We start from the raw sequence: 22,302 nt of genomic DNA, 5'->3' as shown, positions 1-22,302 counted from the left end.
CTGATTTATAGGGATGCTCCCTGAAAGGGTAAATGGAGCACTAAAGTTGCAGTGATGAGAATTATGTAATCCTATTTGAGTAAAGATGATTCCACCTGCAAACCCCTCCACGTGTGTATACTTTTCAGTCTGAGTGTGTAGGAGCCATAAGCAAAATGTGGCTTTATCTCAGGGAGGGCGGGGGGGGGGGGGCTTGTGCTGCTTCCTCTGCATGTGGGGTGAGGGGGATGGGCAGCAGGGGGCCAGGGAGGCGCTGACATGGCCTCTGGGGTTTCAGGGGAGCAGGAGGCCCCAGCCACTGGCTCTGTTTCCCTGTGTGTTTCCCCTCACCCTGCCAGACCCTGTCATGCTTGCCCTATGAACACAGGGACTGTCTTCCACTGTGAAATACATGTCACAGCATCATGTAAAATTAGAAAGCATCTGAAGCACTGCATTGTTCAAGCCAGCATTTCTTCCAAGCCTGTGGAAAGGGAAATCCAGTCTAATCCAGAGACAATTAGCTCAACCTCTCCTCCCCCACAAATCCCAAATCTCAGCCTTCCTGGACAATCTCCCTTTTACTATTGAAGCAAAACCCTTCATAACAGGTAAAAGCCAACTGCAGTAAAGTTCTGTGCAGTGGCCTCCAGAGCTGAGGGCCTCCAGGGCCTTCTCTGATTCCTGCTCCTCCCCCGGCCCCAGTTCTGTCCCTCTCCACTCTCCTGCAACTCACCAGACACCCTCCTGCTCCAGGGCCTTTGCACTGGCTGTTCCCTCTACCTGAATGCTCTTCCTACAGGCATCTGGATGGCTCCCTCCCTCCCCTCCTTGCCCTTTGCTCAATGTCTCCTTCCCTGGGATCAAGGAAGAATTGCAGCCCCTGTCCTGATGTTCTGGCCCCTCCTGCTACTCTGTTATTCTCCCTCGTGGTGCACATCTTCAGGTTGAGCCTGCTGGATGTCTGCCCCTGACAGTGGTGTTGTTTGCTGATTTGCCATCACTGGCCCCCGAGCTCCAAGAGGAACCCCGCAGCATGCAGCAGGGCCAAGATGTGCTTGCTGGGGAATGATGGCGGGCACCTGGCTTTACTAAAACACCACGGTGGGTTTGCAGAGGACAAAAAGAACAAAGAACCATGTCACATTTCTACCAACAACTTCCTAGCTGATCATCATGGGATTTTGTTTGCCTTTCAGCCAGTGTTCTAAAATTTAAACCTACGATCTGTTACAACTTTCTTTTTTTTTTTTTCGTTTTTCATGGCATAAAACATGTAGAAAGGAAGGAATTTTCTAGTGGAAAGGTACATGCAAAACCAACTCATCTTACTGATGAGGAAACTGAAGCCCACAGGGGTTGAGTGGCTTCCCTGTGGGCACACAGCAAAACTGGGATTTGGACTGAGGCCTCCCTCCTCCCCCCGGCTCTTTTCTAGCACTCCAGGCTGCTCTCAGATTGGGTGTTGGTGTCGCCCCAGAGCTGATGATCAAGGGTGCCAGCAAAGCCCACTGTTAGATGGTGTGATACCTCTCAGGGTCAGTCGCACCTTTTCCAGACATTTACCTGCATTCACAAGAGGAAGCGTGTCCCAAAACACAGATGGCCTTGATGTGGAGAAGCCATGAATTTTCTTAGCTGCCAAAAAACTCCTGGGGAGGGAATTTTGAAGAGGGCCGAGGCCCCAGGGAGGTGGGGGGCAGCTGAGCTGCCTTCTAGGGATGGCAGGTCTGGTGAAGGGCTTGGTTTGTGGCTTCTCTTTTATAAAAAATAAATTTATTTATTTATTTTTGGCTGCATTGGGTCTTCGTTGCTGCATGTGGGCTTTCTCTAGTTACGGCGAGTGGGGCCACTCCTTGCCATGGCTCGCAGCCCCTCACTGCAGTGGCTTCTCTTGTTGAGGAGCACAGGCTCTAGGCGTGCAGGCTTCAGTAGTTGTGGCTCACAGGCTCCAGAGCTCAGGCTCAGCAGTTGTGGCGCATGGGCTTAGTTGCTCCGTGGCACGTGGGATCTTCCCGGCCCAGGGCTCAAACCCTTGTCCCCTGCGTTGGCAGGCAGATTCGTAACCACTGTGCCACCAGGGAAGCCCTGGTCTGTGGCTTCTGATCTGCTGTGTGCAATGGAAGAAATGCAACACGGGCCAGGGAGCAAGGGGAGGGTCGGAGGTCACCAGAGCTGCCACTGCACCCTCAGCCTTCCCCAAGAGCTGCCCAGTGTGTCTTTAGAGGGAAGGGAGACAGGCCAGGCTAAGCCCAGGGGTCTCACGAAGGGACAAAGCCCCAAGATGACTTTCCCATTCAAAGATCTTCCAATGAAATGGATCAGAACCATAGGCCTAAGGACATCAGGGCCCTGGCCTCTGGACCTTTTGAAACACAGATGAAAGAATGGAATTGTGCTAATAACCTGGGGTGAGCGATGAGATCCCAGGCAAACCCTCCAGCTGTGGACCTCGGGTGGCTGCTCTGACTGAGCGGCACCGCACCCCACGTGGCGTAGGGGAGAAAGCTCCTTCTCCATCATGGAAATCGAAGTCCCCAGGAACAAATGAGTCAGCCAAGAGGAGCTGTCAGGTGCCTGTGGGCCTCTCACCGTGCAGGAGTGGCTTTGTTCTAGGAATGGGGGAAGCTTGCCCCTCCCCCATGGGAGAACAAAAAGATGAAAGAGCAGCCGGTGGGTGTTGTCCTCCTGCAAGTTACAGAAGCCCGGCATCCGGGCTAGAGAAGGAGAGCTCCCATTGGCTTGGTGCTGTTCCACGATGCTCATCGTGCCACCTCCGGGAACAACTGTATTTAGTCCTCCCCCAGAAACCTTTGAGGAGTAGCGGGGCGGCTGTCTGGTTGACCAGCATGCAGACAGCGCCCAAGGTGGCCTCAGTTCTGTCGTCTATAAAACGGCTGGGTTGGGCTTCCCTGGCGGCACAGTGGTTGAGAGTCCGCCTGCCGATGCAGGGGACGCGGGTTCGTGCCCCGGTCCGGGAAGATCCCACACGCCGCGGAGCGGCTGGGCCCGTGAGCCGTGGCCGCTGAGCCTGCGCGTCCGGAGCCTGTGCTCCGCAACGGGAGAGGCCCGCGCACCCAAAACAGCAACAACAACAAAACAAACAAACAAACAACAGCTGGGTGGCCTGATCATCCCCGGGGCTTGCTAGGAGCAGGGCACCCGGGGTTGAACACCAGGGGGCTGCCGTGGCCCCTGGGCAGCCCGCAGATGCCCTGTACACCACACCTAGAAATAGAACAAGCCCCACACCCCGCACATGCACACCCCTAGGGCTGGGATACGGCTGGACCCCTTACAGGAAAATGGCACACGTCACGATGCTGGGAAAACACTGAATCAGCCTAACCACAAGCATCAGCATTCTGCCTGGGAGGGACCTGAGGGTGGAAGGGGGCAGGTGCTGGGACCTGGGTGAGGGCTGGGGAGACCAGGCAGGACGAGAACTCCGGGGAGAAGGAGAAGGAAAGGAGGAGCCAGAGAGGAGCTGGGAGAGACCCTCCCCCCAGGGCTCTGGCCCACCCCAGAGGACACGAAAACTTCCAGGTTGCTGGCTGCCTGGGGTGCCACTGTGGCTTTTGGGGATGGTCTGGGTGACATTGGGAAACACAGGAATGGACAGAGCAAGACCAGAGGCCCCTGATGGCTTTGGGGTTGGGGGTGGGTGAGAGAAGGTGGCTTTCAGAAGTGTCCGCAGCCAAAAGAGTTACCCTGGTCTCTGAGGAGCCCCATCTGGCCGCATCCCCCAGTGACGTCATGTAAATCCCTGAGAAAACAGCATTCCAGATCAGATTAAGGAGGGAGGATCTCTGGCTGCTTTTAAGAAACTGAGTTTTTGCAAGACATTCAGCAATAACTTGCTCTGTGTAACTGGAGGGGGCCTAAGAATCGAATGCTGTCTTCACGCCTTTGCGAGTGAACTGGGAGCCGCACGGAGCCCGCGGGGTGCAGTGGCTGCAGTGGCCGGTTGTGTGCACCTTTCAAATCCTCTTTCCTTCTGACGTCCTGCCAAGTTTGTCAGCTACAACTTAAAAATATTCTGCTGGTGAACTTTGACATTTCGATAGTGACCTTTTGTGGCAAAATCTTTTTCTTTTCCTCCTTTCTTTCACAAACATATCAGCATCCCGGGGCCTGTGTGGATGAAGGCTGTGCAGGAATCAGGAGTGAGGCGGGTTCTGTATTTCACCCCCAGGAACCAACTCCTGCCTTTCCTGTAGCCTAGCATGGTGTTTCAGACCTGGGCCCCAAAAATAGTGACATGAAAATGGTTTCTGTAGGGCATTTTGAGTTAAATGGAAGTTTCTTTCTTGCAAGACTTATCAGAACCTTTAGTATGCTGGTGTGCGCTGTGAATCTCTAACGGGGGACTCTGTGGTCCCTCTAGTTTGGGGCTCAGCGTGCCCCGGGGCTTCTGTCTCCAGGGTTTACTTGGTGTTAGGCTTTAGAGGGTCCCCTTGGGTGTCCTGAAGCAAAAGGACATCTCGGTTACGTACAGCCACTCCCAACTCATCAGAGATTTTTACTCAAGCCTGTGATCCCTCTCCTTCACCCTCAGGCTGACTGAACCAAACAAACCAAATGTTTTCCAACTCTCCTGGCCAGAGCCTTCGGCGCAATTCACAGGGCCGCCTTCCAAGGGTCTCTCCCCGTGGCATCCCCTTTACCCTGGGGCGGGGTAGGGGCAGAACCCGCCCAGGGTCACGGAGCTCCCCCTGAATATTTGCCCGAAGCAAGAGCTGCAGGCTAGGTGGACGATGCAGCAGTCACGGGGCGGGCGGGGGGGGGGGGGGTGGAGTGGGTTGGGGGTGGGGGGCTCTGGCCAGGTCTTGACTCCTGAGCAGCCCAGGAATGCCCCTCAGCCCAGCCTGGACGCAGCATCAGCCCTGAGGCCCTGGGTGCTACCAGGCAGCTTCAGACCTGCTCCCCCTCCATCCTCCTCCCCGCCAACCTCTTCAAACACAGAGCCCGCAGCCCAACCCACCACCTCTGGCCTCGCGTCTCCCTGTCTCCCTGGCAGTTTCTTCCCTCGCTCCTTCTCTGTTACTGCAGGGGGCAGTGTCCTTTGAGCCAGTGACCCCAAAGCCCATTCCCTGTCCTCCTCCCCCCTCCCCGACCTGGTCTGGGCCTCTCAGAGTGGAAGAACGAGACCCCTGAACTTTCTGCCTCTGGGCTAAAAGTAGGGGCTGCAGAGCAGGGAGGAATCCAAGCAAACGAGAAGCTGGGACCTGCCGGCAGGTGGGGCAAGCCCAGCGGCCCCAGAGACGCGCTGGACACTGTCCCCAGGAATACCTGTCGTCACGTGGGTGAAGGGGGCTTCTGCCGGCTGGCTGGCTTGTCCGCAGGCTGGGGCCCCCTGTGGCACCCCTACCTCACCCAGGCCCTGTGCCCCTTCTCCCACGGGTTGCCTGGCTGCCTGGGAAACTCTGCTCAGGTATGGGCACGGGGCCTGGGGCCTGTTCCTCGGCCCGGGAGCCCCCCGAGCCCCATATTCACACAGGCGCGAGCCCCCCTGCCCAGCTCAGAGGCTGGCGGGTCAGGCACCGCAGCGCCTGGGGAAAGACGGGGCCGGCTTCATGCTCCCCTGGCTCGGCTCCTCTCTGCGACTCTTCCTCAGCCTGAAAGGGGACCAGAGTCCCTACTCCCCGGGGTGAGGGCGGGGATTAAATGGGACGTGTGGTCTCCTGGACACTTGTACTCAAACTGTGCTCCCAGCATGGGCTGCAGACCATTAGGGCAGAATGCGAGAGCAGCATCGGTCAGCAATTTGAAGGAATCAATGGACGTTTGTTAAATTTGATGATTTTTTTACAAACCTTAAGGCTTCAGTTTTGTATAGCTTTGTAAAATTTCATTTTTTAGTAATTCATTTTTACTGCATTCTATGAAAGTACCAGTCTATAATGGATTGAAAATTTAACAAGTCCACAAGTGGCCATTCACCACCCTCAGATTTCAATTTTTGTTCTGCGTGTGACGGGGAAGCCGTAGAGGGACGGGTGAGTTTGGGATGGGTCTGGTACCTTCAGGGCCTTTACCAAGGAGTGGGGAGCCGGGGTCCCGTCCTGTTCCAGAATGGGGATTGTTTTGGACTTACGTGTGGAATTCTGCATTCAGGTGGAGTCCAAATGCAGGCTATGTGGGTGTACATGACACCCTAGCTTCCAGCAAGGCCCTCTGAGAAGTGGGGTTGACACGACCCCTTGGGGAGCTGGATCTGGCCCTAGTGCCAAAGGTTATTGAGGTAGGAGCCCTGTCCCTGACCTGGACATACACCTGATGCCCCTCCTCCTCCGAGGGGAGGGGTGGAGGGGCTGCAGGAGGTGACACCGATGGCCGCGACCCCAGCCTGAAGCTAGGGGGCCAGCAAAGCACGCTGACCGGGAGAAGAAGGCTCAGAAAACTCAGGGCGCGTTTACAGGAGTCCCTTCTCAGCCTGACTTTGTAATGTGCTTTGTCCTCACTCAGAATTCATCCTCTGTGAGGTCAGCTGGGGCAGCCCCAGGTCAGGACACTTGAGTTTACCCTCCCTCTCCCCGTGGCCTCCTTTAAAAGTATTAGAACATTTTTTTAAAGTCATGAAAACATGCCTTTGATTTCAAAATCAGAAACATGACTAATACAACAGATAAGTGAGGATCCACAGCCCTGTTACAGATGCTTTGACTTTCCATATGTGCTTCGTATATTTTTTCCCGCTTTAAAAGGACAGAGGGAAGGAAGGAGGGGGAGAGAGTATATTACAGATACAGCTAACCACCTCCACCCTGAAGAAATATATGTATTTATGTGGAATTTTCCTGTGTTCTAGAATTTCTGTAAAGAATGCACTTTCAGGGTTTGCTTTTTTATTCAATGCATCCATGTTGAGACAAGTGGCTTGCTTATTCATTTCAAGAGTTGTAGAGTATTCCATTGTTTGAATAAACAGAGGCTGATCCTTACCCTCCTAGATGGATTGTTTGGTTCTCTCTGATTTTCTGCAGCACGCGACGCTGACATGAGCATTTGTGTACGTTTCCTTGAGTACATGGGCTACAGTTTTTCAAGGTCAACTCTAGGGTATAATTCCTGGGCTGTACTATTATTTAATTGTCTTTAGGACCTTGACTGTGGACTCTAAACGTTGTCTGCATCTTTTAGCTAAATAAAATGTAGACAGGGATCAAAGTGAAGACAAGGAATCACAGGCACATTTTCTATCTCCCACATAAATACTTGAGGCATTTTCTGGAAGAGGGACCTTCTGAGGATGGAGCTCCAGGGGCTCCAAAGTCCACTGGGTTTTGTTCATGGCCCCAGGACTGCATGCTGGCCATCCCTGTCTGTCTAAGAGCAAAGGAAGAGCCTCAGAGGCGGGAAGAGCCGACCAGACGTGAACTAAGGGCCAGATCTGCCTTTGACAATGAGAGGTCCAGCCGAGCTGACCCCAGGGAGGCTTGTACACGCTGTACCTTGTGTTGGTTTTTTTTTCCCACGGGGACAGCTAGTGTGTTTCAGTGAACACTGGGCAGAGAGATGTGGCTTTTGGTTAGGCTATAGGGAACTGGCACCAAGCTAGTGATGTCCAAGTAGGGCCAAGTAGGGCTTCCCTGGTGGCGCAGTGGTTGAGAGTCCGCCTGCCGATGCAGGGGACGTGGGTTCGTGCCCCAGTCTGGGAGGATCCCACGTGCTGCAGAGTGGCTGGGCCCGTGAGCCATGGCCGCTGAGCCTGTGCGTCCGGAGCCTGAGCTCCACAACGGGAGAGGCCACAACAGTGAGAGGCCCGCGTACCGCAAATTAAAAAAAAAATTAAAAAGTAGGGCCAAGTATGTGAGAGAACAGAATGAGCACAGTCCACTTTCTGCCTGTGGATATTTCCTAGCCCCGCCTTAGAGAGCAGCTTCCTTAAAAGCCATAGGTATTGTCATTCACTTTTCTATCTGCAATTTTACTTCCCAGCTTGAGGGCTGTTATAAATAGGGCACATGATGCCATTAAGACTTTTCACTGTGTGCTGCTTTTCTGGGAGTTTGGCTCCCTCTCCTCGGAAGTGGGGTGGGGGGGCCGAGGGGGAGATCTTTGTTCTTAAACTTGTAACTGGCAGGGTGTGGTCCTGCAGCAAAGGTCGTGAGTGGGCGTGTATAAATGAGGTGCTGTTTTTCAGTCTTGAGCAAAATTTAAGTGCTTCCCCCTCCTCCCATCTTGTCGGATTCCTGCGCCCAGAACCCGCCTATTACAACTTGGGGCCTCCCCAGCTCCCATCCCATCACCAGCATCAGGCAGAACACCTGGCACAGGTCAACAGGAGACGTCACTTTCAAGAAAAACAAAAGCCTGTTCCTTTTCAGACTTTATCATCAAGAGCTCTGTGGACGGGTTGGTTTAGGGAGGAGGGGGTCATGTGGCCCCAGGCTGCACCTGAGTCTCTTGTTCCTGCCAAGTGCTGCGGTGGGTTTGCAGATTTTGATTTGCACAAGACATGGGTGTGCGCTGTCCCTAAAAAGAACGCTGACTCATACATGCACAAAAGCAGTTAGATGCCCTCACGGAGCCCCCAAAGGATGGGTCCTTCCTATTTCTGAAACACTTTTAACTCTTTATTAAAAAAGGAAAAACTTTCATTTGTTCCGTTTGTATTTTCAGGCTCACGGGATGTGAGAGACTTGCCCACACCTGCCCACCAGTTACAGCTGGGACGCTGAAGCCTGGTGAGCTGTGTGGTGGTGACCCCTCTGCTTCCAGCCCAGGTGAGTGACCTTTCCCGGCTCGGGTCCCAGCTCCTGGAGCACCACCTGCACGAGATGCAAGTGAGAGCTCGTGGGAGAAGTTTGTCCCCTCTGCCCACACAGGGTGTGCCCCTGCTCGTGCACTTCGAGCGCCTCCGCTGCCTCCCCTACCTCTGCCCTCAGTGGGCATCCCCCAGAAGAAGCAGAGATCCCCCCTGAGCCTGGGGGGATGAGGAGGTGTCCAGAGGCCTCCAGAGTGGCCCAGGCTGGGCCCCTGGCTGGATCTCACCTCACCTCTGAGTGGTAGTCAGGGCAGCAGGGTGAGGTGGTGGCCTGTCCAGGCCCCCTGCACTCAGAGGGTCATTTAAGGCAGCCCTGGGTACCCAGGGCCCCCAGTCCGGCCACCTGGGAAAAGCACACGTAGGTGTTCAAATCAGCACACCTCTTTGCAAGGCCCTGTCCAGGGCCCAGGGGCAGGGGCTTCACAGCCCCTTCCCCTCAACCTGCTCTGAGTCCTGGGAGCCACCTGGCCCTTCCCGGGACCTCTGAGGTGTCTCTGATGTTCGCTTGAGGGTTCCCCAAGTCCACATGATTCTCCCACAAACATGTGATGAGGAATGAAGGTGAAATGGGAGGCATGACACCAAGAGCTTAGGGGGCAGCATCACGGTGTGAGACTCCACACTTGCACGGCTCACACTCCCAGTGCCTCCCCATGTGCCGTGGGGAGTGTGTGCAAGGTGGGGCAGGTCTAGAAGGGATGGGTGTCGGGTACAGTGGCAGGAAGTGTGAGGCCCCCTCCAGAGAACTGGTTCTGATGCAGGAGCTCTAGACGTGGACCCCCATCCCCACCCGCTGTGGGCGCTGCGAAGTGGTACAGTGGGAGACCCGCATCCCCCGTCCTGTGGTCCCCCTGCACGCAGGCTGCCCTCCGGCTCACTCACCTTCTGTGACCCCGACGTGGAGCTCTTGAGTGAACCCCTTTTGAAGGAGCTGCTCATCTTCCTCAAGGAACCCATGAGCATGCCTCCCGCATCCCTGGATGGGTGGAGGCACAGCCCCCGTGGTGGCCCTGTGGGGCCGGACAAAGGGGTCCAGAGCCTGGGGCCCCCACGGGGCAGCTGGGTCAGCCCAGGCGGAGCGGGTGCCAGTTCCAGCCACTTCCGCTCCGGTGCTCCCAGGCAGGCCCTTCTATAACATCTGTAATCAGGCTTAATCCCTACATCCCCCCGAGGTTTAGAGGGGGCAGATTTAGCAAATGGCAATTGAAAGTAAATCCACTTTGAGAAAGTGATGGCTGCAAAGGGTGGTCACACGGGAGGGATTTGGGTGGGCAGAGCAGAAATGGGCAAAGCGGGGCAGACAGCCCACAGCTGCAGGCTGAGCCTCTGGAGGGCGGAACCCAAACTGCAGAGTCTGGAAGCAAGATCAGAACAAAGGCCCGGCCCCTTGGGTCATGGCTCCTTCCTCGGAGCCCTGAGTGTGTGCTTTCTCCCCTGTTAAGGCAAGAAAGCTACATGGTCTTTTATGTACGTCCTGTGTCAATTGCCTGTTCATTCTGGGCTGGCACTCAGGTGCTCTGTCCCTTCACTTTGTTCCTGTGTGAGATTCTGCTTCCTAGAGCCCATGTTTTCCTCTTTCTTGGTTTGCTTCCTCACTTGGTGCTCAATAGCTTTTTTTTTGTGGTACGCGGGCCTCTCACTGCCGTGGCCTCTCCCGTTGCGGAGCACAGGCTCCGGACATGCAGGCTCAGCGGCCATGGCTCACGGACCCAGCCGCTCCACGGCATGCGGGATCCTCCCAGACCGGGGCACGAACCCATGTCCCCCGCATCGGCAGGCAGATCCCCAACCACTGCGCCACCAGGGAAGCCCTCAATAGCTTTTTGTTAAAGGATATATAAGGTATAATTTTTTGAGATATTGAGTAACTGAAAATGTTTTTATTCTACCTTCATATCTGATTGATACTGTGGCTGGGTATAAAATGTTAGCCTAGAAATCATTTTCCTCAAAATACTGAGGGCATTGCTCCATTATATTTAGCTCCCAATGTTCTGTTGAGAAGTGCCTTGCCATTTTGATTCATGATCTTTTGAATGTGATTTTTTTTTTTCCTATTTGGAGGTTATTGCTTTATCTCCTGTGTACTGAAATCTCAGTATGATGTACCTTGGTATGGTATTTTTAAAAAATATTATGGACGGAACTTAATGGGTTCATTCAATCTGGAAAATCATGTTATTCAGTTCTAGGAAACGTTATTGTTCAAAGGATATTGAATAATATCCTCAGAACTGAGAAAGAACTTTGAGACCAAAAAACAAAGCAGGCGGGACTTCCCTGGTGGTGCAGTGGTTAAGAATCCACCTGCCAATGCAGGGGACACAGGTTCGAGCCCTGGTCTGGGAAGATCCCACGTGCCTCGGAGCAACTAAGCCCGTGTACCACAACTACTGAGCCTGTGCCCTAGAGCCTGCGAGCCACAACTACTGAGCCCACGTGCCACAACTACTGAAGCCCGCACGCCTAGAGCCCGTGCTCTGCAACAAGAGACGCCACCACAATGAGAAGCCTGTGGTCTGCAATGAAGAGCAGCTCCAGCTCACCGCAACAAGAGAAAGCCTGTGTGCAGCAACGAAGACCCAAGGCAGCCAAAAAAAAAAAAAAAAAAAGCAGGCACTCCATAAAGTACAATTATGAAGTTTATTGCAGGTAATTTACATATAGGTAGGATGGGCAGACAGGGATCTGGAAGCATTCCCTGTTCCACAATGCATCATGGAAAGGGGTACAGGGGAATTTAAAGGGGCCAAAGTTAAATACAGAATCTGACTACTAAGGGAGAAGCACATCTAGTCTGAAAGGAGCCTGGATTTTTCTCTACCCCTGGGATCTCTTGACCATTATTCCTTGAGCAGCATTAACCATCTCTGGCTGATCTCTGCATCAGCAAAAAGGCATTCTTCAATTTCATATCCCATGGAGGCAAGGGTACAAGTTGGCAGGGAACTTATCTGGTTTGGGTGCATTCCTTGTGAGTAGGCTAAAGCTCAATCATGCATCAAGGGGAGGTGGCAAAATGCAGCCAGTGTAGTCCAGCCACACAATGATTATTTCTTAAATTCCCACCGCCCCCCCCCCACCCCATTCCCTCATTTTCTCTGCGTTTTCTTTCTGGAACTCCTATTCTTCAGATGTTGGGCCTTCTAGATTGATGCTCTGATTTTTTTTTTTTTAAATCTGTTTATCTCCTAACGTCCTTCACTTTGTCTTTCAATCCTATCTTCTGGAAATGTCCTCAGCTTTTCCTGCCATCCTTAAAATTGAATTTAGCTATTGAGTTATTAATTTCCAAGAGCTATTGTTCACTCCCTAAATTACATTTTTGGGGAATTCCTTGGTGGTCCAGTGGTTAGGACTCCATACTTCCACTGCAGAGGGCTCAGGTTTGATCCCTGGTCAGGGAACTAAGATCCCGCAAACCATGCAGCGCAGCCAAAAATAAAGAAATAAATTACATTTAAAAAATAACATCTGGTACCACAGATGTAATACTCACTTGTCTCTCTGAAGATATTGTATTAAAAGAAATTTTTTTTTTCTTCTGCTTCTTGCCTTGCTTATGTTTCTTCTGAGTTCTTTTTCATTTGATTTGGTTTGGTTTCTGTTTTTGCTGTGATGGGCTCTTCTCAAATGCTCTTTTTAGGAATAAGCGCTTGGAGAGCATGCCTGACTGCTGAGTTCAGTGAAGAGGGGGCTGGCGTGGACCTGGTATTTGGGACTTACTAGTGTTACCGAATTGGTCTACTGGACCCAGGATCCTAGGCCGGGCCGAGATCCCTCATCTTCGCCCGACCAGGAGGGTTCTTTTTCTGATCAGATTCATGCAGCCAGTGATGAAACTGATGCTGAGACTGGAATAGCACAAGCTTCATTCAATGGTCAAAGGATGGAGAAGTGGGAACCTAGTTTGCAAATCAACTTCTCAACACAGTTGTGGGGGGACGGGGGGAGACATCAAATCTATAGGAGGGTTGAGGTAAAAGGGAGGGATTTGGAAAGAGTTTGAGGAATATTCATGAGTTATCTGAGAACAGGGTTGTGGTTTGGTCCCGGAACTGAGGCAACTCCCCTTGTTGGGGAGTTTCTGTTTGTTGTCATGGCAACTGTCAACTGTCAAGGGCTGATGGGTGTATCATTTAGCTAATGAATTATAATGAGCATGTAATGAGGCTCAAGGTCCACTGGATGTCAAGTCTTCTTCTATCTTGGGCGTAGTTGGTTCTAACCAGTTCTTGTTTTTTTTCTTTTTGTAGCTTTCTCCCAAAACTTAGATGAGAGTAATTGGTTTCCATTTGAGGAAAGGCAGGGGTGTGATTCTGGGGCAACAGCCTTGGTAACACCAGCATCTGTGTATCTTTTCTGTAAAGTAATTCTTGCAGAGAGAAACCCTCCAGCCTCTGACTTGGGAGGATAAGCTTGGCTGTTAAGTTTCCCAGGGAGGAGTGGTCCCAAACATTTCGTGTCCACTTGTGCCCTGTGTCCAGAGTGGAATTCATTCCCTGGGCTGTGCATGGGGTTCCCACATCCACGGGCCTTATGATTCAACCCCAGTAGACAGCAACTTTATCTCCTACCAGGAGAGGGGAGGGAAGTCACTTGAGGGGTGAAGGAGACAACCTGGAGGTTAAATTGCTTATTGGGCTGACTTACAACTGCTTCTGATTTCATATTTTCCCAAAGGATTTCAGATGCCCCTCAATATTGAAATGTCTGGGGTCATCAGGGGCAAATCAGCTGTGGGCTTCCCTGTGAAGGCAGCTAGGTTTCAGTTCCCCCAGCCCTGCTGAATCAAGGATAGCGGTCAACCCAGCTGCTTTCCAGACTCCCACATGTCCTGGGAGTCTCTCGAGTGCTGTCCGGTATTCTGCTGATCTCTTTGTCTTTTAGGGATAATGCCTTTGTCATCCATTTACTGTCATTTTAGTGGGGTTTGGGGAGGGAGCAGAGGTTAATGCATATTTTCAGTCCACCATGTTTAACCAGAAGTCCATATTAGATTAAAAAGATTAGTGCCTGAGGGAGGTAGGGAGTGGAAAGAGAGAGAAAGTCAAAAGGAAAATGACTGCATTCAAAGAGTACTTAAGTTTTTTATAATAATGCATGCTGGTGAGGCCCACTCATGTAAATGTGGGTGTCTGTGTGTGCGCGTGTGTATGTATAAAAAATGGTAATGTTTATTATCGCAGAGTGTTGAGATTTCAGGTGCTACTTATTTTCTTTTTCAAAAATTTCTGGAGAAGAAAAAACTTAAGTGGGCAAAGAAATTTACTTGGTACGGAAAGCAAATGTCTGCTTCTATGAATATTCAAAATCTACTTCTTGGCCATCTACCGCCAAGAGACATGTGCCCACGTGGACACAAAGCTGTGAGTAAAATTCTCATTGAAACATTGTTGGTCCTCACTGAACCTGCAAACTACTTAGGTATTTATTGGTAGGGGGTTGGTAAGTAGACAATGGTACGTCCATACTCTGAGATAGTGGGCAGCTACTGCAGAGTGAGGTGGGGCTATGCCCGGGCATGGAAAGACATCCCAGTTACAGTTTTTTTAAGTCGATGTGCACGTTGCTTACAGCACAAGTGTTTGATACTGTCTTCCCAGACTGCATCCTCCCGTGGGTTTACACACGTCTGTCGGCCCTGTATGTCCGTCAAGAGGCCAAAAAGCAACTGAGAGGAGCAGGTCCAGGCAGGAGGATTGGGGCACCTCACGTGGGGACGATAGTTAAGGTGGATTTTTGCTTTTTTGTGTGTTGCTTGATTATATACAAATAGAGCATATTATGGTATTATTTATGTCATGAAAAATAATTATATACGCATAGAATTATACATTGCACTGTTTCTTAATGTACTTTTCTTTTTTGAGAGAAGGGGTTAGGGTTTAAAGTCTGTTTTCTCCCATGTCCTTCTCGGCCCCCATCCAATTTGCCGCCCACCTTTCCCGAAGCCTTTTCCCTCTGTGACGGCACCGCCTTTGTTCAACTTCCTTCCAGGGCCGCTACTGAGCAGAGTGTCTGAAGAACAAACAAAACCTGGTCCAAGATGCCTGGCTGCTTCCTCTTTTGCTTAAATGGTCGTTTCTCTGGCTTTAAAGGAAAAGGAAGGGGTGCTCCCTGCGTGTGGCACATTTCTTCTAGTTGAAGGAAGCAGGCGAGAAGGACAATGGAGGAGGAGCCTCCACGCTTCCCTGATCACATCTTCTCTCCCCATCTCTCTTCCTCGCCTTGTCCTTGGCACATCAGCCAGACTGTCGCCTCTGAGCCTGGAATCCCCATGTGGACAAAGGGGCAGCTGTGCAGGGAAGCATCCTGACTGACAGCCCCATAGGTCTGAGCAGTGAGGGGACTGTCCATCAGAATCTGTCTGTCACATGACCTGTGCTTTGTTTCTCCGGACCCTGCATCCTTGCCTTTGGTTTAAATTTTGGGTCTCATTTTTTTCATGTTTCTTTGTTTTTTTTTAATTGAAGTATATTTGAGCTACAAAGTTGTATTCGTTTCAGGTGTACAACAAAGTGATTCAGTTATACATGCATGCATACACACACACACACACACACACACACACACACACACACATATTCTTTTTCAGATTCTTTTCCATTATAGGTCATTACAAGCTACTGAAATACAGTTCCCTGGGCTATACCGTAGGTCCTTGCTGTTTATTTTATATATAGTAGTTATTATCTTCTAATCCCAAACTCCCAATTTATACCTCCCTCCCCTTCCCTTTTGGTAAACGTAAGTTTATTTTCTATGTTTATAGGTCTGTTTCTGTTTTGTAAATAAGTTCATTTGTGTCATATTTAAGATTCCACATATAAGTGATATCATATGGTATTTGTCTTCCTCTGTCCGCTTACTTCACTTAGTGTGATAATCTCTAGGTCCACCCATGTTGTTGCAAGTGGCATTATTTTGTTCTTTTTGACGGCTGAGTAATATTCCAGTGTATATATGTACCACATCATCTTCATCCATTCATCCGTCAATGGACATTTAGGTTGCTTCCGTGTCCTGGCTATTGTAAATAGTGCTGCTATGAACATTGGGGTACGTGTATCTTTTCGAGTTATGGTTTTCTCCAGATATATACCCAGGAGTGGGATTGCTGGATCATATGGTAACTCTATTTTTAGTTTTTTAAGGAACCTCCATACTGTTCTTCATAGTGGCTGCACCAATTTACATTCCCACCAACAGTGTAGGAGGGTTCCTTTTTCTCCACACACTCTCCAGCATTTATTGTTTGTAGACTTTTTGATGATGCCCATTCTGATTGGTGTGAGGTGATACTTCATTGTAGTTTTGACTTGCATTTCTCTAATGATTAGTGATGTTGAACATCTTTTCATGTGCCTGTGGGCCACCTGTAGGTCGTCTTTGGAGAAATGTAGGAGCTCATTTTTGATGCTGAAAGTTCGATCTAGTCCACCCTGATTTGTGGCCCAAGTGATGTCAGATTCCCTCCTGTGGAAAAGCCTCCCACGGGCCTGTCTGGGTAAGTCACACCAGGCTGAGGAAAACTGTGCATGACGGACATGAAATTGTATTCAGCAGAGCCTCACAGGGCAAAGCCAAAGAAACCTGTCCCCACACGTGTGAAAACATGGAGGCAAGCCAGGCCAGGCGGAGCCAGGGGGATGGAGACCAGGGCAGGGTCAGCGTGGGAGAGCCAGAGCCCCCGGAGGTGTTCTTGTCTGGGCCTCTCTAAGGATCTGGTAATTTGGACCCCCCTCTGAGAGCTGGACTGGGACAGAAGACAGACAGGGCAGGATTACAGGGGACCCCCGGGTCTGTGGGATTCCTGCAGTGTGCAGGGCCTCACTCAGGCCAGGGCTGGGGTCCCCGTCAGCAGCATGAGGACATCCGGTTCAGGGCTGTGTCTCAGATCTCGGGGCCCAAGGTGCATTTTCAACCCACTGGCAGCAAAAGCAGAGGAAGAAATTTTATAATCTGGACATGAAAAGAAATGTGTTTTTATGGGAATGTCTACAGGTACGATGCTGTGATGTCTGGAATGAAATGGGGAGGGGTGGGTACGGGCAAAGACCAGCATGGAGTGTCCTCTGGTTCAAGCAGAGGAGGCGGAGGAGGGAGAGGGCGGGAGTTACAGTAGGGGGGTGGGTCTTGGACACAGCTGAGGAAGGCCACTCCCCATGAAATGGTAGCGGGGGCGCTGTGGGCTCTTGTGCACAGAAGCCTTTTTTTTTGTCTCCCTGTTTCTTGTAGGCAAGACTCTGGCATCCATGACTTTCCCAGAGTTCCAAAGGGCAGATTCAAGCAGTTGCTAATCAAGGAAGAAGCAGCCAAGAAACCACCTAAGGCGAGACTAAAAGGACCAGACGGGGATGGGGGGGTAGTGGGGGTGAGATGAATTGGGAGATTGTGATTGACATATGTACACTAATATGTATAAAATAGATAACAAATGAAAAACTGCTGTAGAACACAGAGAGCTCCACTTCGCTGTACAGTAGAAACTAACACAGCATTGTAACATTGGGGTATAGTTATACCGTCCCCCCCAAAAAAAAGACTAAAAGGACCAGAGAAGCTCATCAAGGTTAGGAGACGACCACCTGAGACCCTGCACACACCCTAATTTTGTCAACAACCCCTCCCTTGAAGTATTGTTATAAAACTCTTCATCAAATCTTCCTAGGTGGGGACACATAGTTTTTCGAGGCAGGAGCCTGCTGTGTCCCCTTTGCCCGGCAAAGCAATAATGCTATCCTTCACTACTTCATCCAAAACTCTGTCTCCGAGATTTGATTTGGCACCAGGGCAAAGAGGCCGCACTTTCAGCATCACTAGGCAGGTGAAGTTCTGGGGACGTGGAAGTGACACTCAGCGGCCATCGGGGGACAATTGTGGGGTTTTGTCCTCTAGCCACTCCCATCCATGTGTTGAGAAGGGTGCCCTCCTGGAGGCTCTGCTCCCTGCTCAGGAGGCTGAGGGGTTGGACCCTCCCTTTCCCAGCCCAGGCGGTCCAGGGGCAGCTGCCTGCTTTCAGCTCGGCCAGCTGGACACGCATAGGCTAGGTCATGGTGTCTGGAACAGTGTGTCTGGATAAGAGGATGGGGCATCTTTATGAGGGACAGTCACATTCTTTATGAAGGGACAGTGAGGGCGGCCGCCTGCCGGGTCCTGCACATCCTACTTTGGAGCCATCGAGCACAGCATTGGCTGCGGCCTGTTCTCTACGACTGGTCTCCAAAGTGTCAACACTGACCCGCTGACATCCTTGTGTTGTTTGCAAAATAGAAGCCTGGGATAGTGAAGAGGTAGGGGCTGTGGGCAGGCTGCTGAGTTTGAATAGCTCAGTGATACCCTGGAATGTTCCAAGTAACCCTGGAGCAGCAAAGATGTGGAGTTTGGGTGGAGTTTCCCAAAGGCTGGCTGAAGAGAGAGGCAACTGTCCGATTTGTCTGTGGCATCAGGAAGCAATGGCCGAATTCCAGCCCTACAATCAAGGAGGTAAAGAAAGAAATGACTCCTAATCATGTTTGTTCTAGGTGAGCTCAGGCAGATAAGAAAAGTGGATGACGTATAACATGTTTATTTAGAGTTAAAAATAACAGTTTATCCGTAAGGTGTGTTGACTGAAAAAAAAATGCACAACCTAAAAGTTGAGAGTTAAGTTTTATTTGGTGGACGAATCTGAGGACTTAAGCCCGGGACACAGCCTCTCAGATAACTCTTGAGAAACTGTTCCAGAGTGGGGGAACCAGGATATATAGGAGTTTTTGCAAAAGAATCAGGTAGTTGGAACATCAAAAGATTACTGTTAATTAAAGAAAACCAGACATCTCAAGTTAAGGAATTTAGGGCTTTTCTATGTATGGGAAGATGCAAGAGTCTGGGCTCACTGAAATCATTCCTTTGATGTGCACCTCAGCTCTCTGGGGCCAGTATCCGGTGTTTTCTCATCCTGAAGCCCCTCAGGGTACACGGTTGGGGGTGATGGCAGTGTCTGACTGCTAGGTGGTGGGCATCCTATTTCCATCCTGAGTTCCCTCAAGGCTCACCTTCTGGGTGGCTATAATGTGATGGCTTGATGGCTGCAATATCCGGTGTTTACTGATATGGCAGGTGATATTTGAGTTCTCAGCTGAGATGGAATGGGGGGAAAAAAAAACCAGGCTTGAGGAAGAAGGAATTTGAATGGAGGCCACCTGGTGTAAGGGACCTTGTCTGGTGGTTAAAGGGGAATGGACTATTTTGAAGTTTTCAGGTGCAGTCAGAGGCATAGTTGCTGAAACGATCTTCACTATCCTTCCCAATTGTGCGTTCTGGTTAATCAAAAGTTCTGATTATTAATGATTTAACACACATACCAGATACAATCCTACTGCCTTTAGACTCTTAGCATTCAACAATAAAGTTATTTTACGCTAACACTGGTCTGAACAGAATCAAACCTGTACTTGGTACAGAAGGACCGATCCCACAGATGCATCTGTGGAAACATGAGTTTTTCACTCCCTCCTTCCCCCTCTGACACTTTCCCTGCCTGCAAACCTGTCTCCCGGTGACACTGGGAGGCTCTCACCCCAACTCACTGGGAAGATTTTGCCATGGCCTCTTTTTCCCAGAGTCATTGATGAAGGAAATCTGGATATTTCACTGGTGGTTGCAGGCAGGGGGAGGGGGGCAGTCCATCTTTCAGCTCCAGGACTCTGTGGGCAGAGCTGCTGAACTTGGAGTGGGGGCAGGAGGGGTTGATTCAGAAAGAATGAGCCCTAATGATTCTAAACGTCATCCACATGTTTAGCTCAATTTCATTCCTAAAGACAAGATCCCCACCCCGAAGGAGCTTACCTTCTGCCAGTGGGGCAGTAAATGTAAATATTTACCAGGAATGCAGAAGACCTAAATAGACATTTCTCCAAAGAAGACCTACAGATGGCCAACAGGCACGTGAAAAGATGCTCAACATCACTAATTATTAGAGAAATGCAAATCCAAACTACAGTGAGGTCTCACCTCATAGCAGTCAGAAAGGCCATCATTAAAGAGTCTACAAACAATAAATGCTGGAGAGGGTGTGGAGAGAAGGGAACCCTCCTATACTCTTGGTGGGAGTGTAAATTGGTGCAGCCACTATGGAGAACAGTATGGAGGTTCCTGAAGAAACTAAAACTAGAGTTGCCATATTATCCAGCAATCCCGCTCTTGGGCATATACCCAGAGAAAACTCAAATTCAAAAAGATACATGGACCCCAGTGTTCATAGAAGCACTATTTACAATAGCCAAGATATGGAAACAGCCTAAATGTCCATCAACAGATAAATGGATAAAGAAGATGTAGTACATATATACAATGGAATACTAAAAAAGAATGAAATAATGCCATTTGCAGCAACATGGATGGGCCTAGAGATGATCATACTAAATGAAGTAAGTCAGACAGAAGAAGACAAATATCATATGATATCACTTATATGTGGAATCTTAAAAAAATGATACAAATGAACTTATTTACAAAACAGAAACAGACTCACAGACATAGAAAACAAACTTACGGTTACCAAAGTGGAAAGGGGGGAGGGATAAATTAGGAGTTTGGGATTAACAAATACATACTACTATATATAAAATAGATAAACAACAAGGTCCTACTGTATAGCACAGGGAACTATATTCAATATCTTGTAATAACCTATAATGGAAAAGAATATGAAAAAGAATATATATGTACTTATAACTGAATCACGTTGCTGTACACCAGAAATTAACACAACCTATAGTAAACCAACTATACTTCAATTTAAAAAAAAAAGACTCCCATTCACAGACTTCCCCCCCCCCAAAAAAAATAAATAAATATTTACAAAATACAGAATAAAATGACTGCTCTGATAGAGTTTCTTGCCAAATATATATGGTTGTGGTTGCCGGGTCTCTGGGTTGGAAGACACCTGAAACAAGCCAGGAATAAAGAACTCTGCAATAGATCAGTAATGTCTGCTCTAGGTGGGCCTGGCACTCAGCTGTATCTTCATCTATTCATCATGTCTGGGTGTCAGGGCTGCAGGAGCCTCTGGTTTTCACTAACAACATTATGTTTGCCCTGACTTGTGTGTGTAAATCTCTTCCTCTCTCTGTCCTTCTATCTCTCTGTTGTTTTCTCTTTCTGCCTCTCCGTCTCTCGCCTTCCTTCCCCCTCTTTCTGTAGACTCGCCTGCCTCTTAAAAGTGTGCCCCCTGGTTTATCAGGACACAGAAGGGCTTTGCTGTTTGGGGCCAATGAAGAAAAATATCTCCACGTAGCAGCACCCAAAGAGAGGTCAAGGCTGCGAGCGACTGGCAGGAAGGCTCCTCCCCGGGTGGGAGCAGGCTGGGTGGGAAACTACTGCAAACACAGAGCCCGGGAGAGCTCACGCCCTTACATGTGCCTGCGAAACCCACGCTCTCCGCGATCTCCAGACCCCAAAGAGTGGAAAGAATTAACTTCACACTAAGCCCAAATGTTATTACTCCTGCCCCATTCCCCGGGCTTAAGCGGCCTGCATTACGGAGCATTCTAAATCAGGATTAAAGGCAAGCCTGTGGAGCCAGGCCGGAGCTGAGCCCCTACACAGAAGCTGGGAGGATCACCTGTATTGGGAGAGCAGCCCGGGGTGGCTTCTGTCCTCGCCCCCCCATCTGCCCCCGTATCACAGGACAAGACAGGTGGCCCTGCCCTCTCCCCGAGACTGCCTGCTCCGTGCCGGGAGATCCGGGCTCAGTGCTGGCCCGGCCATGTGGTGGCTGTGGGACTTTGGGCGTGTTTATTTCCCACAGCTGGAAAAGCCCTAGCAGGCCTCAGTCCCTTGTAAACTGCAGGATGCTCCATCACGTAAGGCCTGAGGTCTGGCTGCCGTGATTGATGTTTTACGGTGACAAATGGGGGCCACGGTCACCCATTCTGCTGTTTTCAGCATCTATTTGTTGAGTGTCTGGCATTTGCAAAGGACTGCGCACATTTGCTGGGTATGGGTGGGAAAGCAGAGGGGAAGAGCAAGGTGACTTTAAGAGTGTCCCCGGAGCCAATGACGATATAGTGTGGGCAGGGCTGACTCTTACGAATGAGACAGGAAAGGAAGCAAAGGGGCCTGAGAGACCCCTGGGAGCAGCGGAGGCGAAGCTGTGGACAGAACTCTGAGCTGGGGCCCCTCATCCTCTCGTGGGCCCGTGGGGTGGCTGTGAGGGAGCCTTCTGTTGGGGAGGCGATGCTGCCCGTGAGGCGGGTGGTGCAGACCCAGTGGATGTGGCCCCTGGACGGCTTCAGCTATAAGCGGGGTGGGGGTGGGGAATGGGCAATGGGTCGAGATCATCCAGGAACTAAAACAAACCTGCTGTGGTGAGCTTAAGGCTGTGGGCAAAGACTTAGCAGCCTGGAAAGATGTCCAGGGTTCAAGGGTCTATATGAGTTACTTAACTGATAAATTCCTTGCCGTTTAAATTCCATGATAGGACTTCCCTGGTGGCGCAGTGGTTGAGAGTCCGCCTGCCGATGCAGGGGACACGGGTTCGTGCCCCGGTCCGGGAAGATCCC

The sequence above is a fragment of the Kogia breviceps genome, chromosome 3 (genome assembly GCF_026419965.1).
Source record: "Kogia breviceps isolate mKogBre1 chromosome 3, mKogBre1 haplotype 1, whole genome shotgun sequence".
Classification (NCBI taxonomy): Eukaryota; Metazoa; Chordata; class Mammalia; order Artiodactyla; family Physeteridae; genus Kogia; species Kogia breviceps.
The sequence above is the reverse complement of the archived record's forward strand: the minus strand, read 5'-3'. Positions refer to the sequence as shown.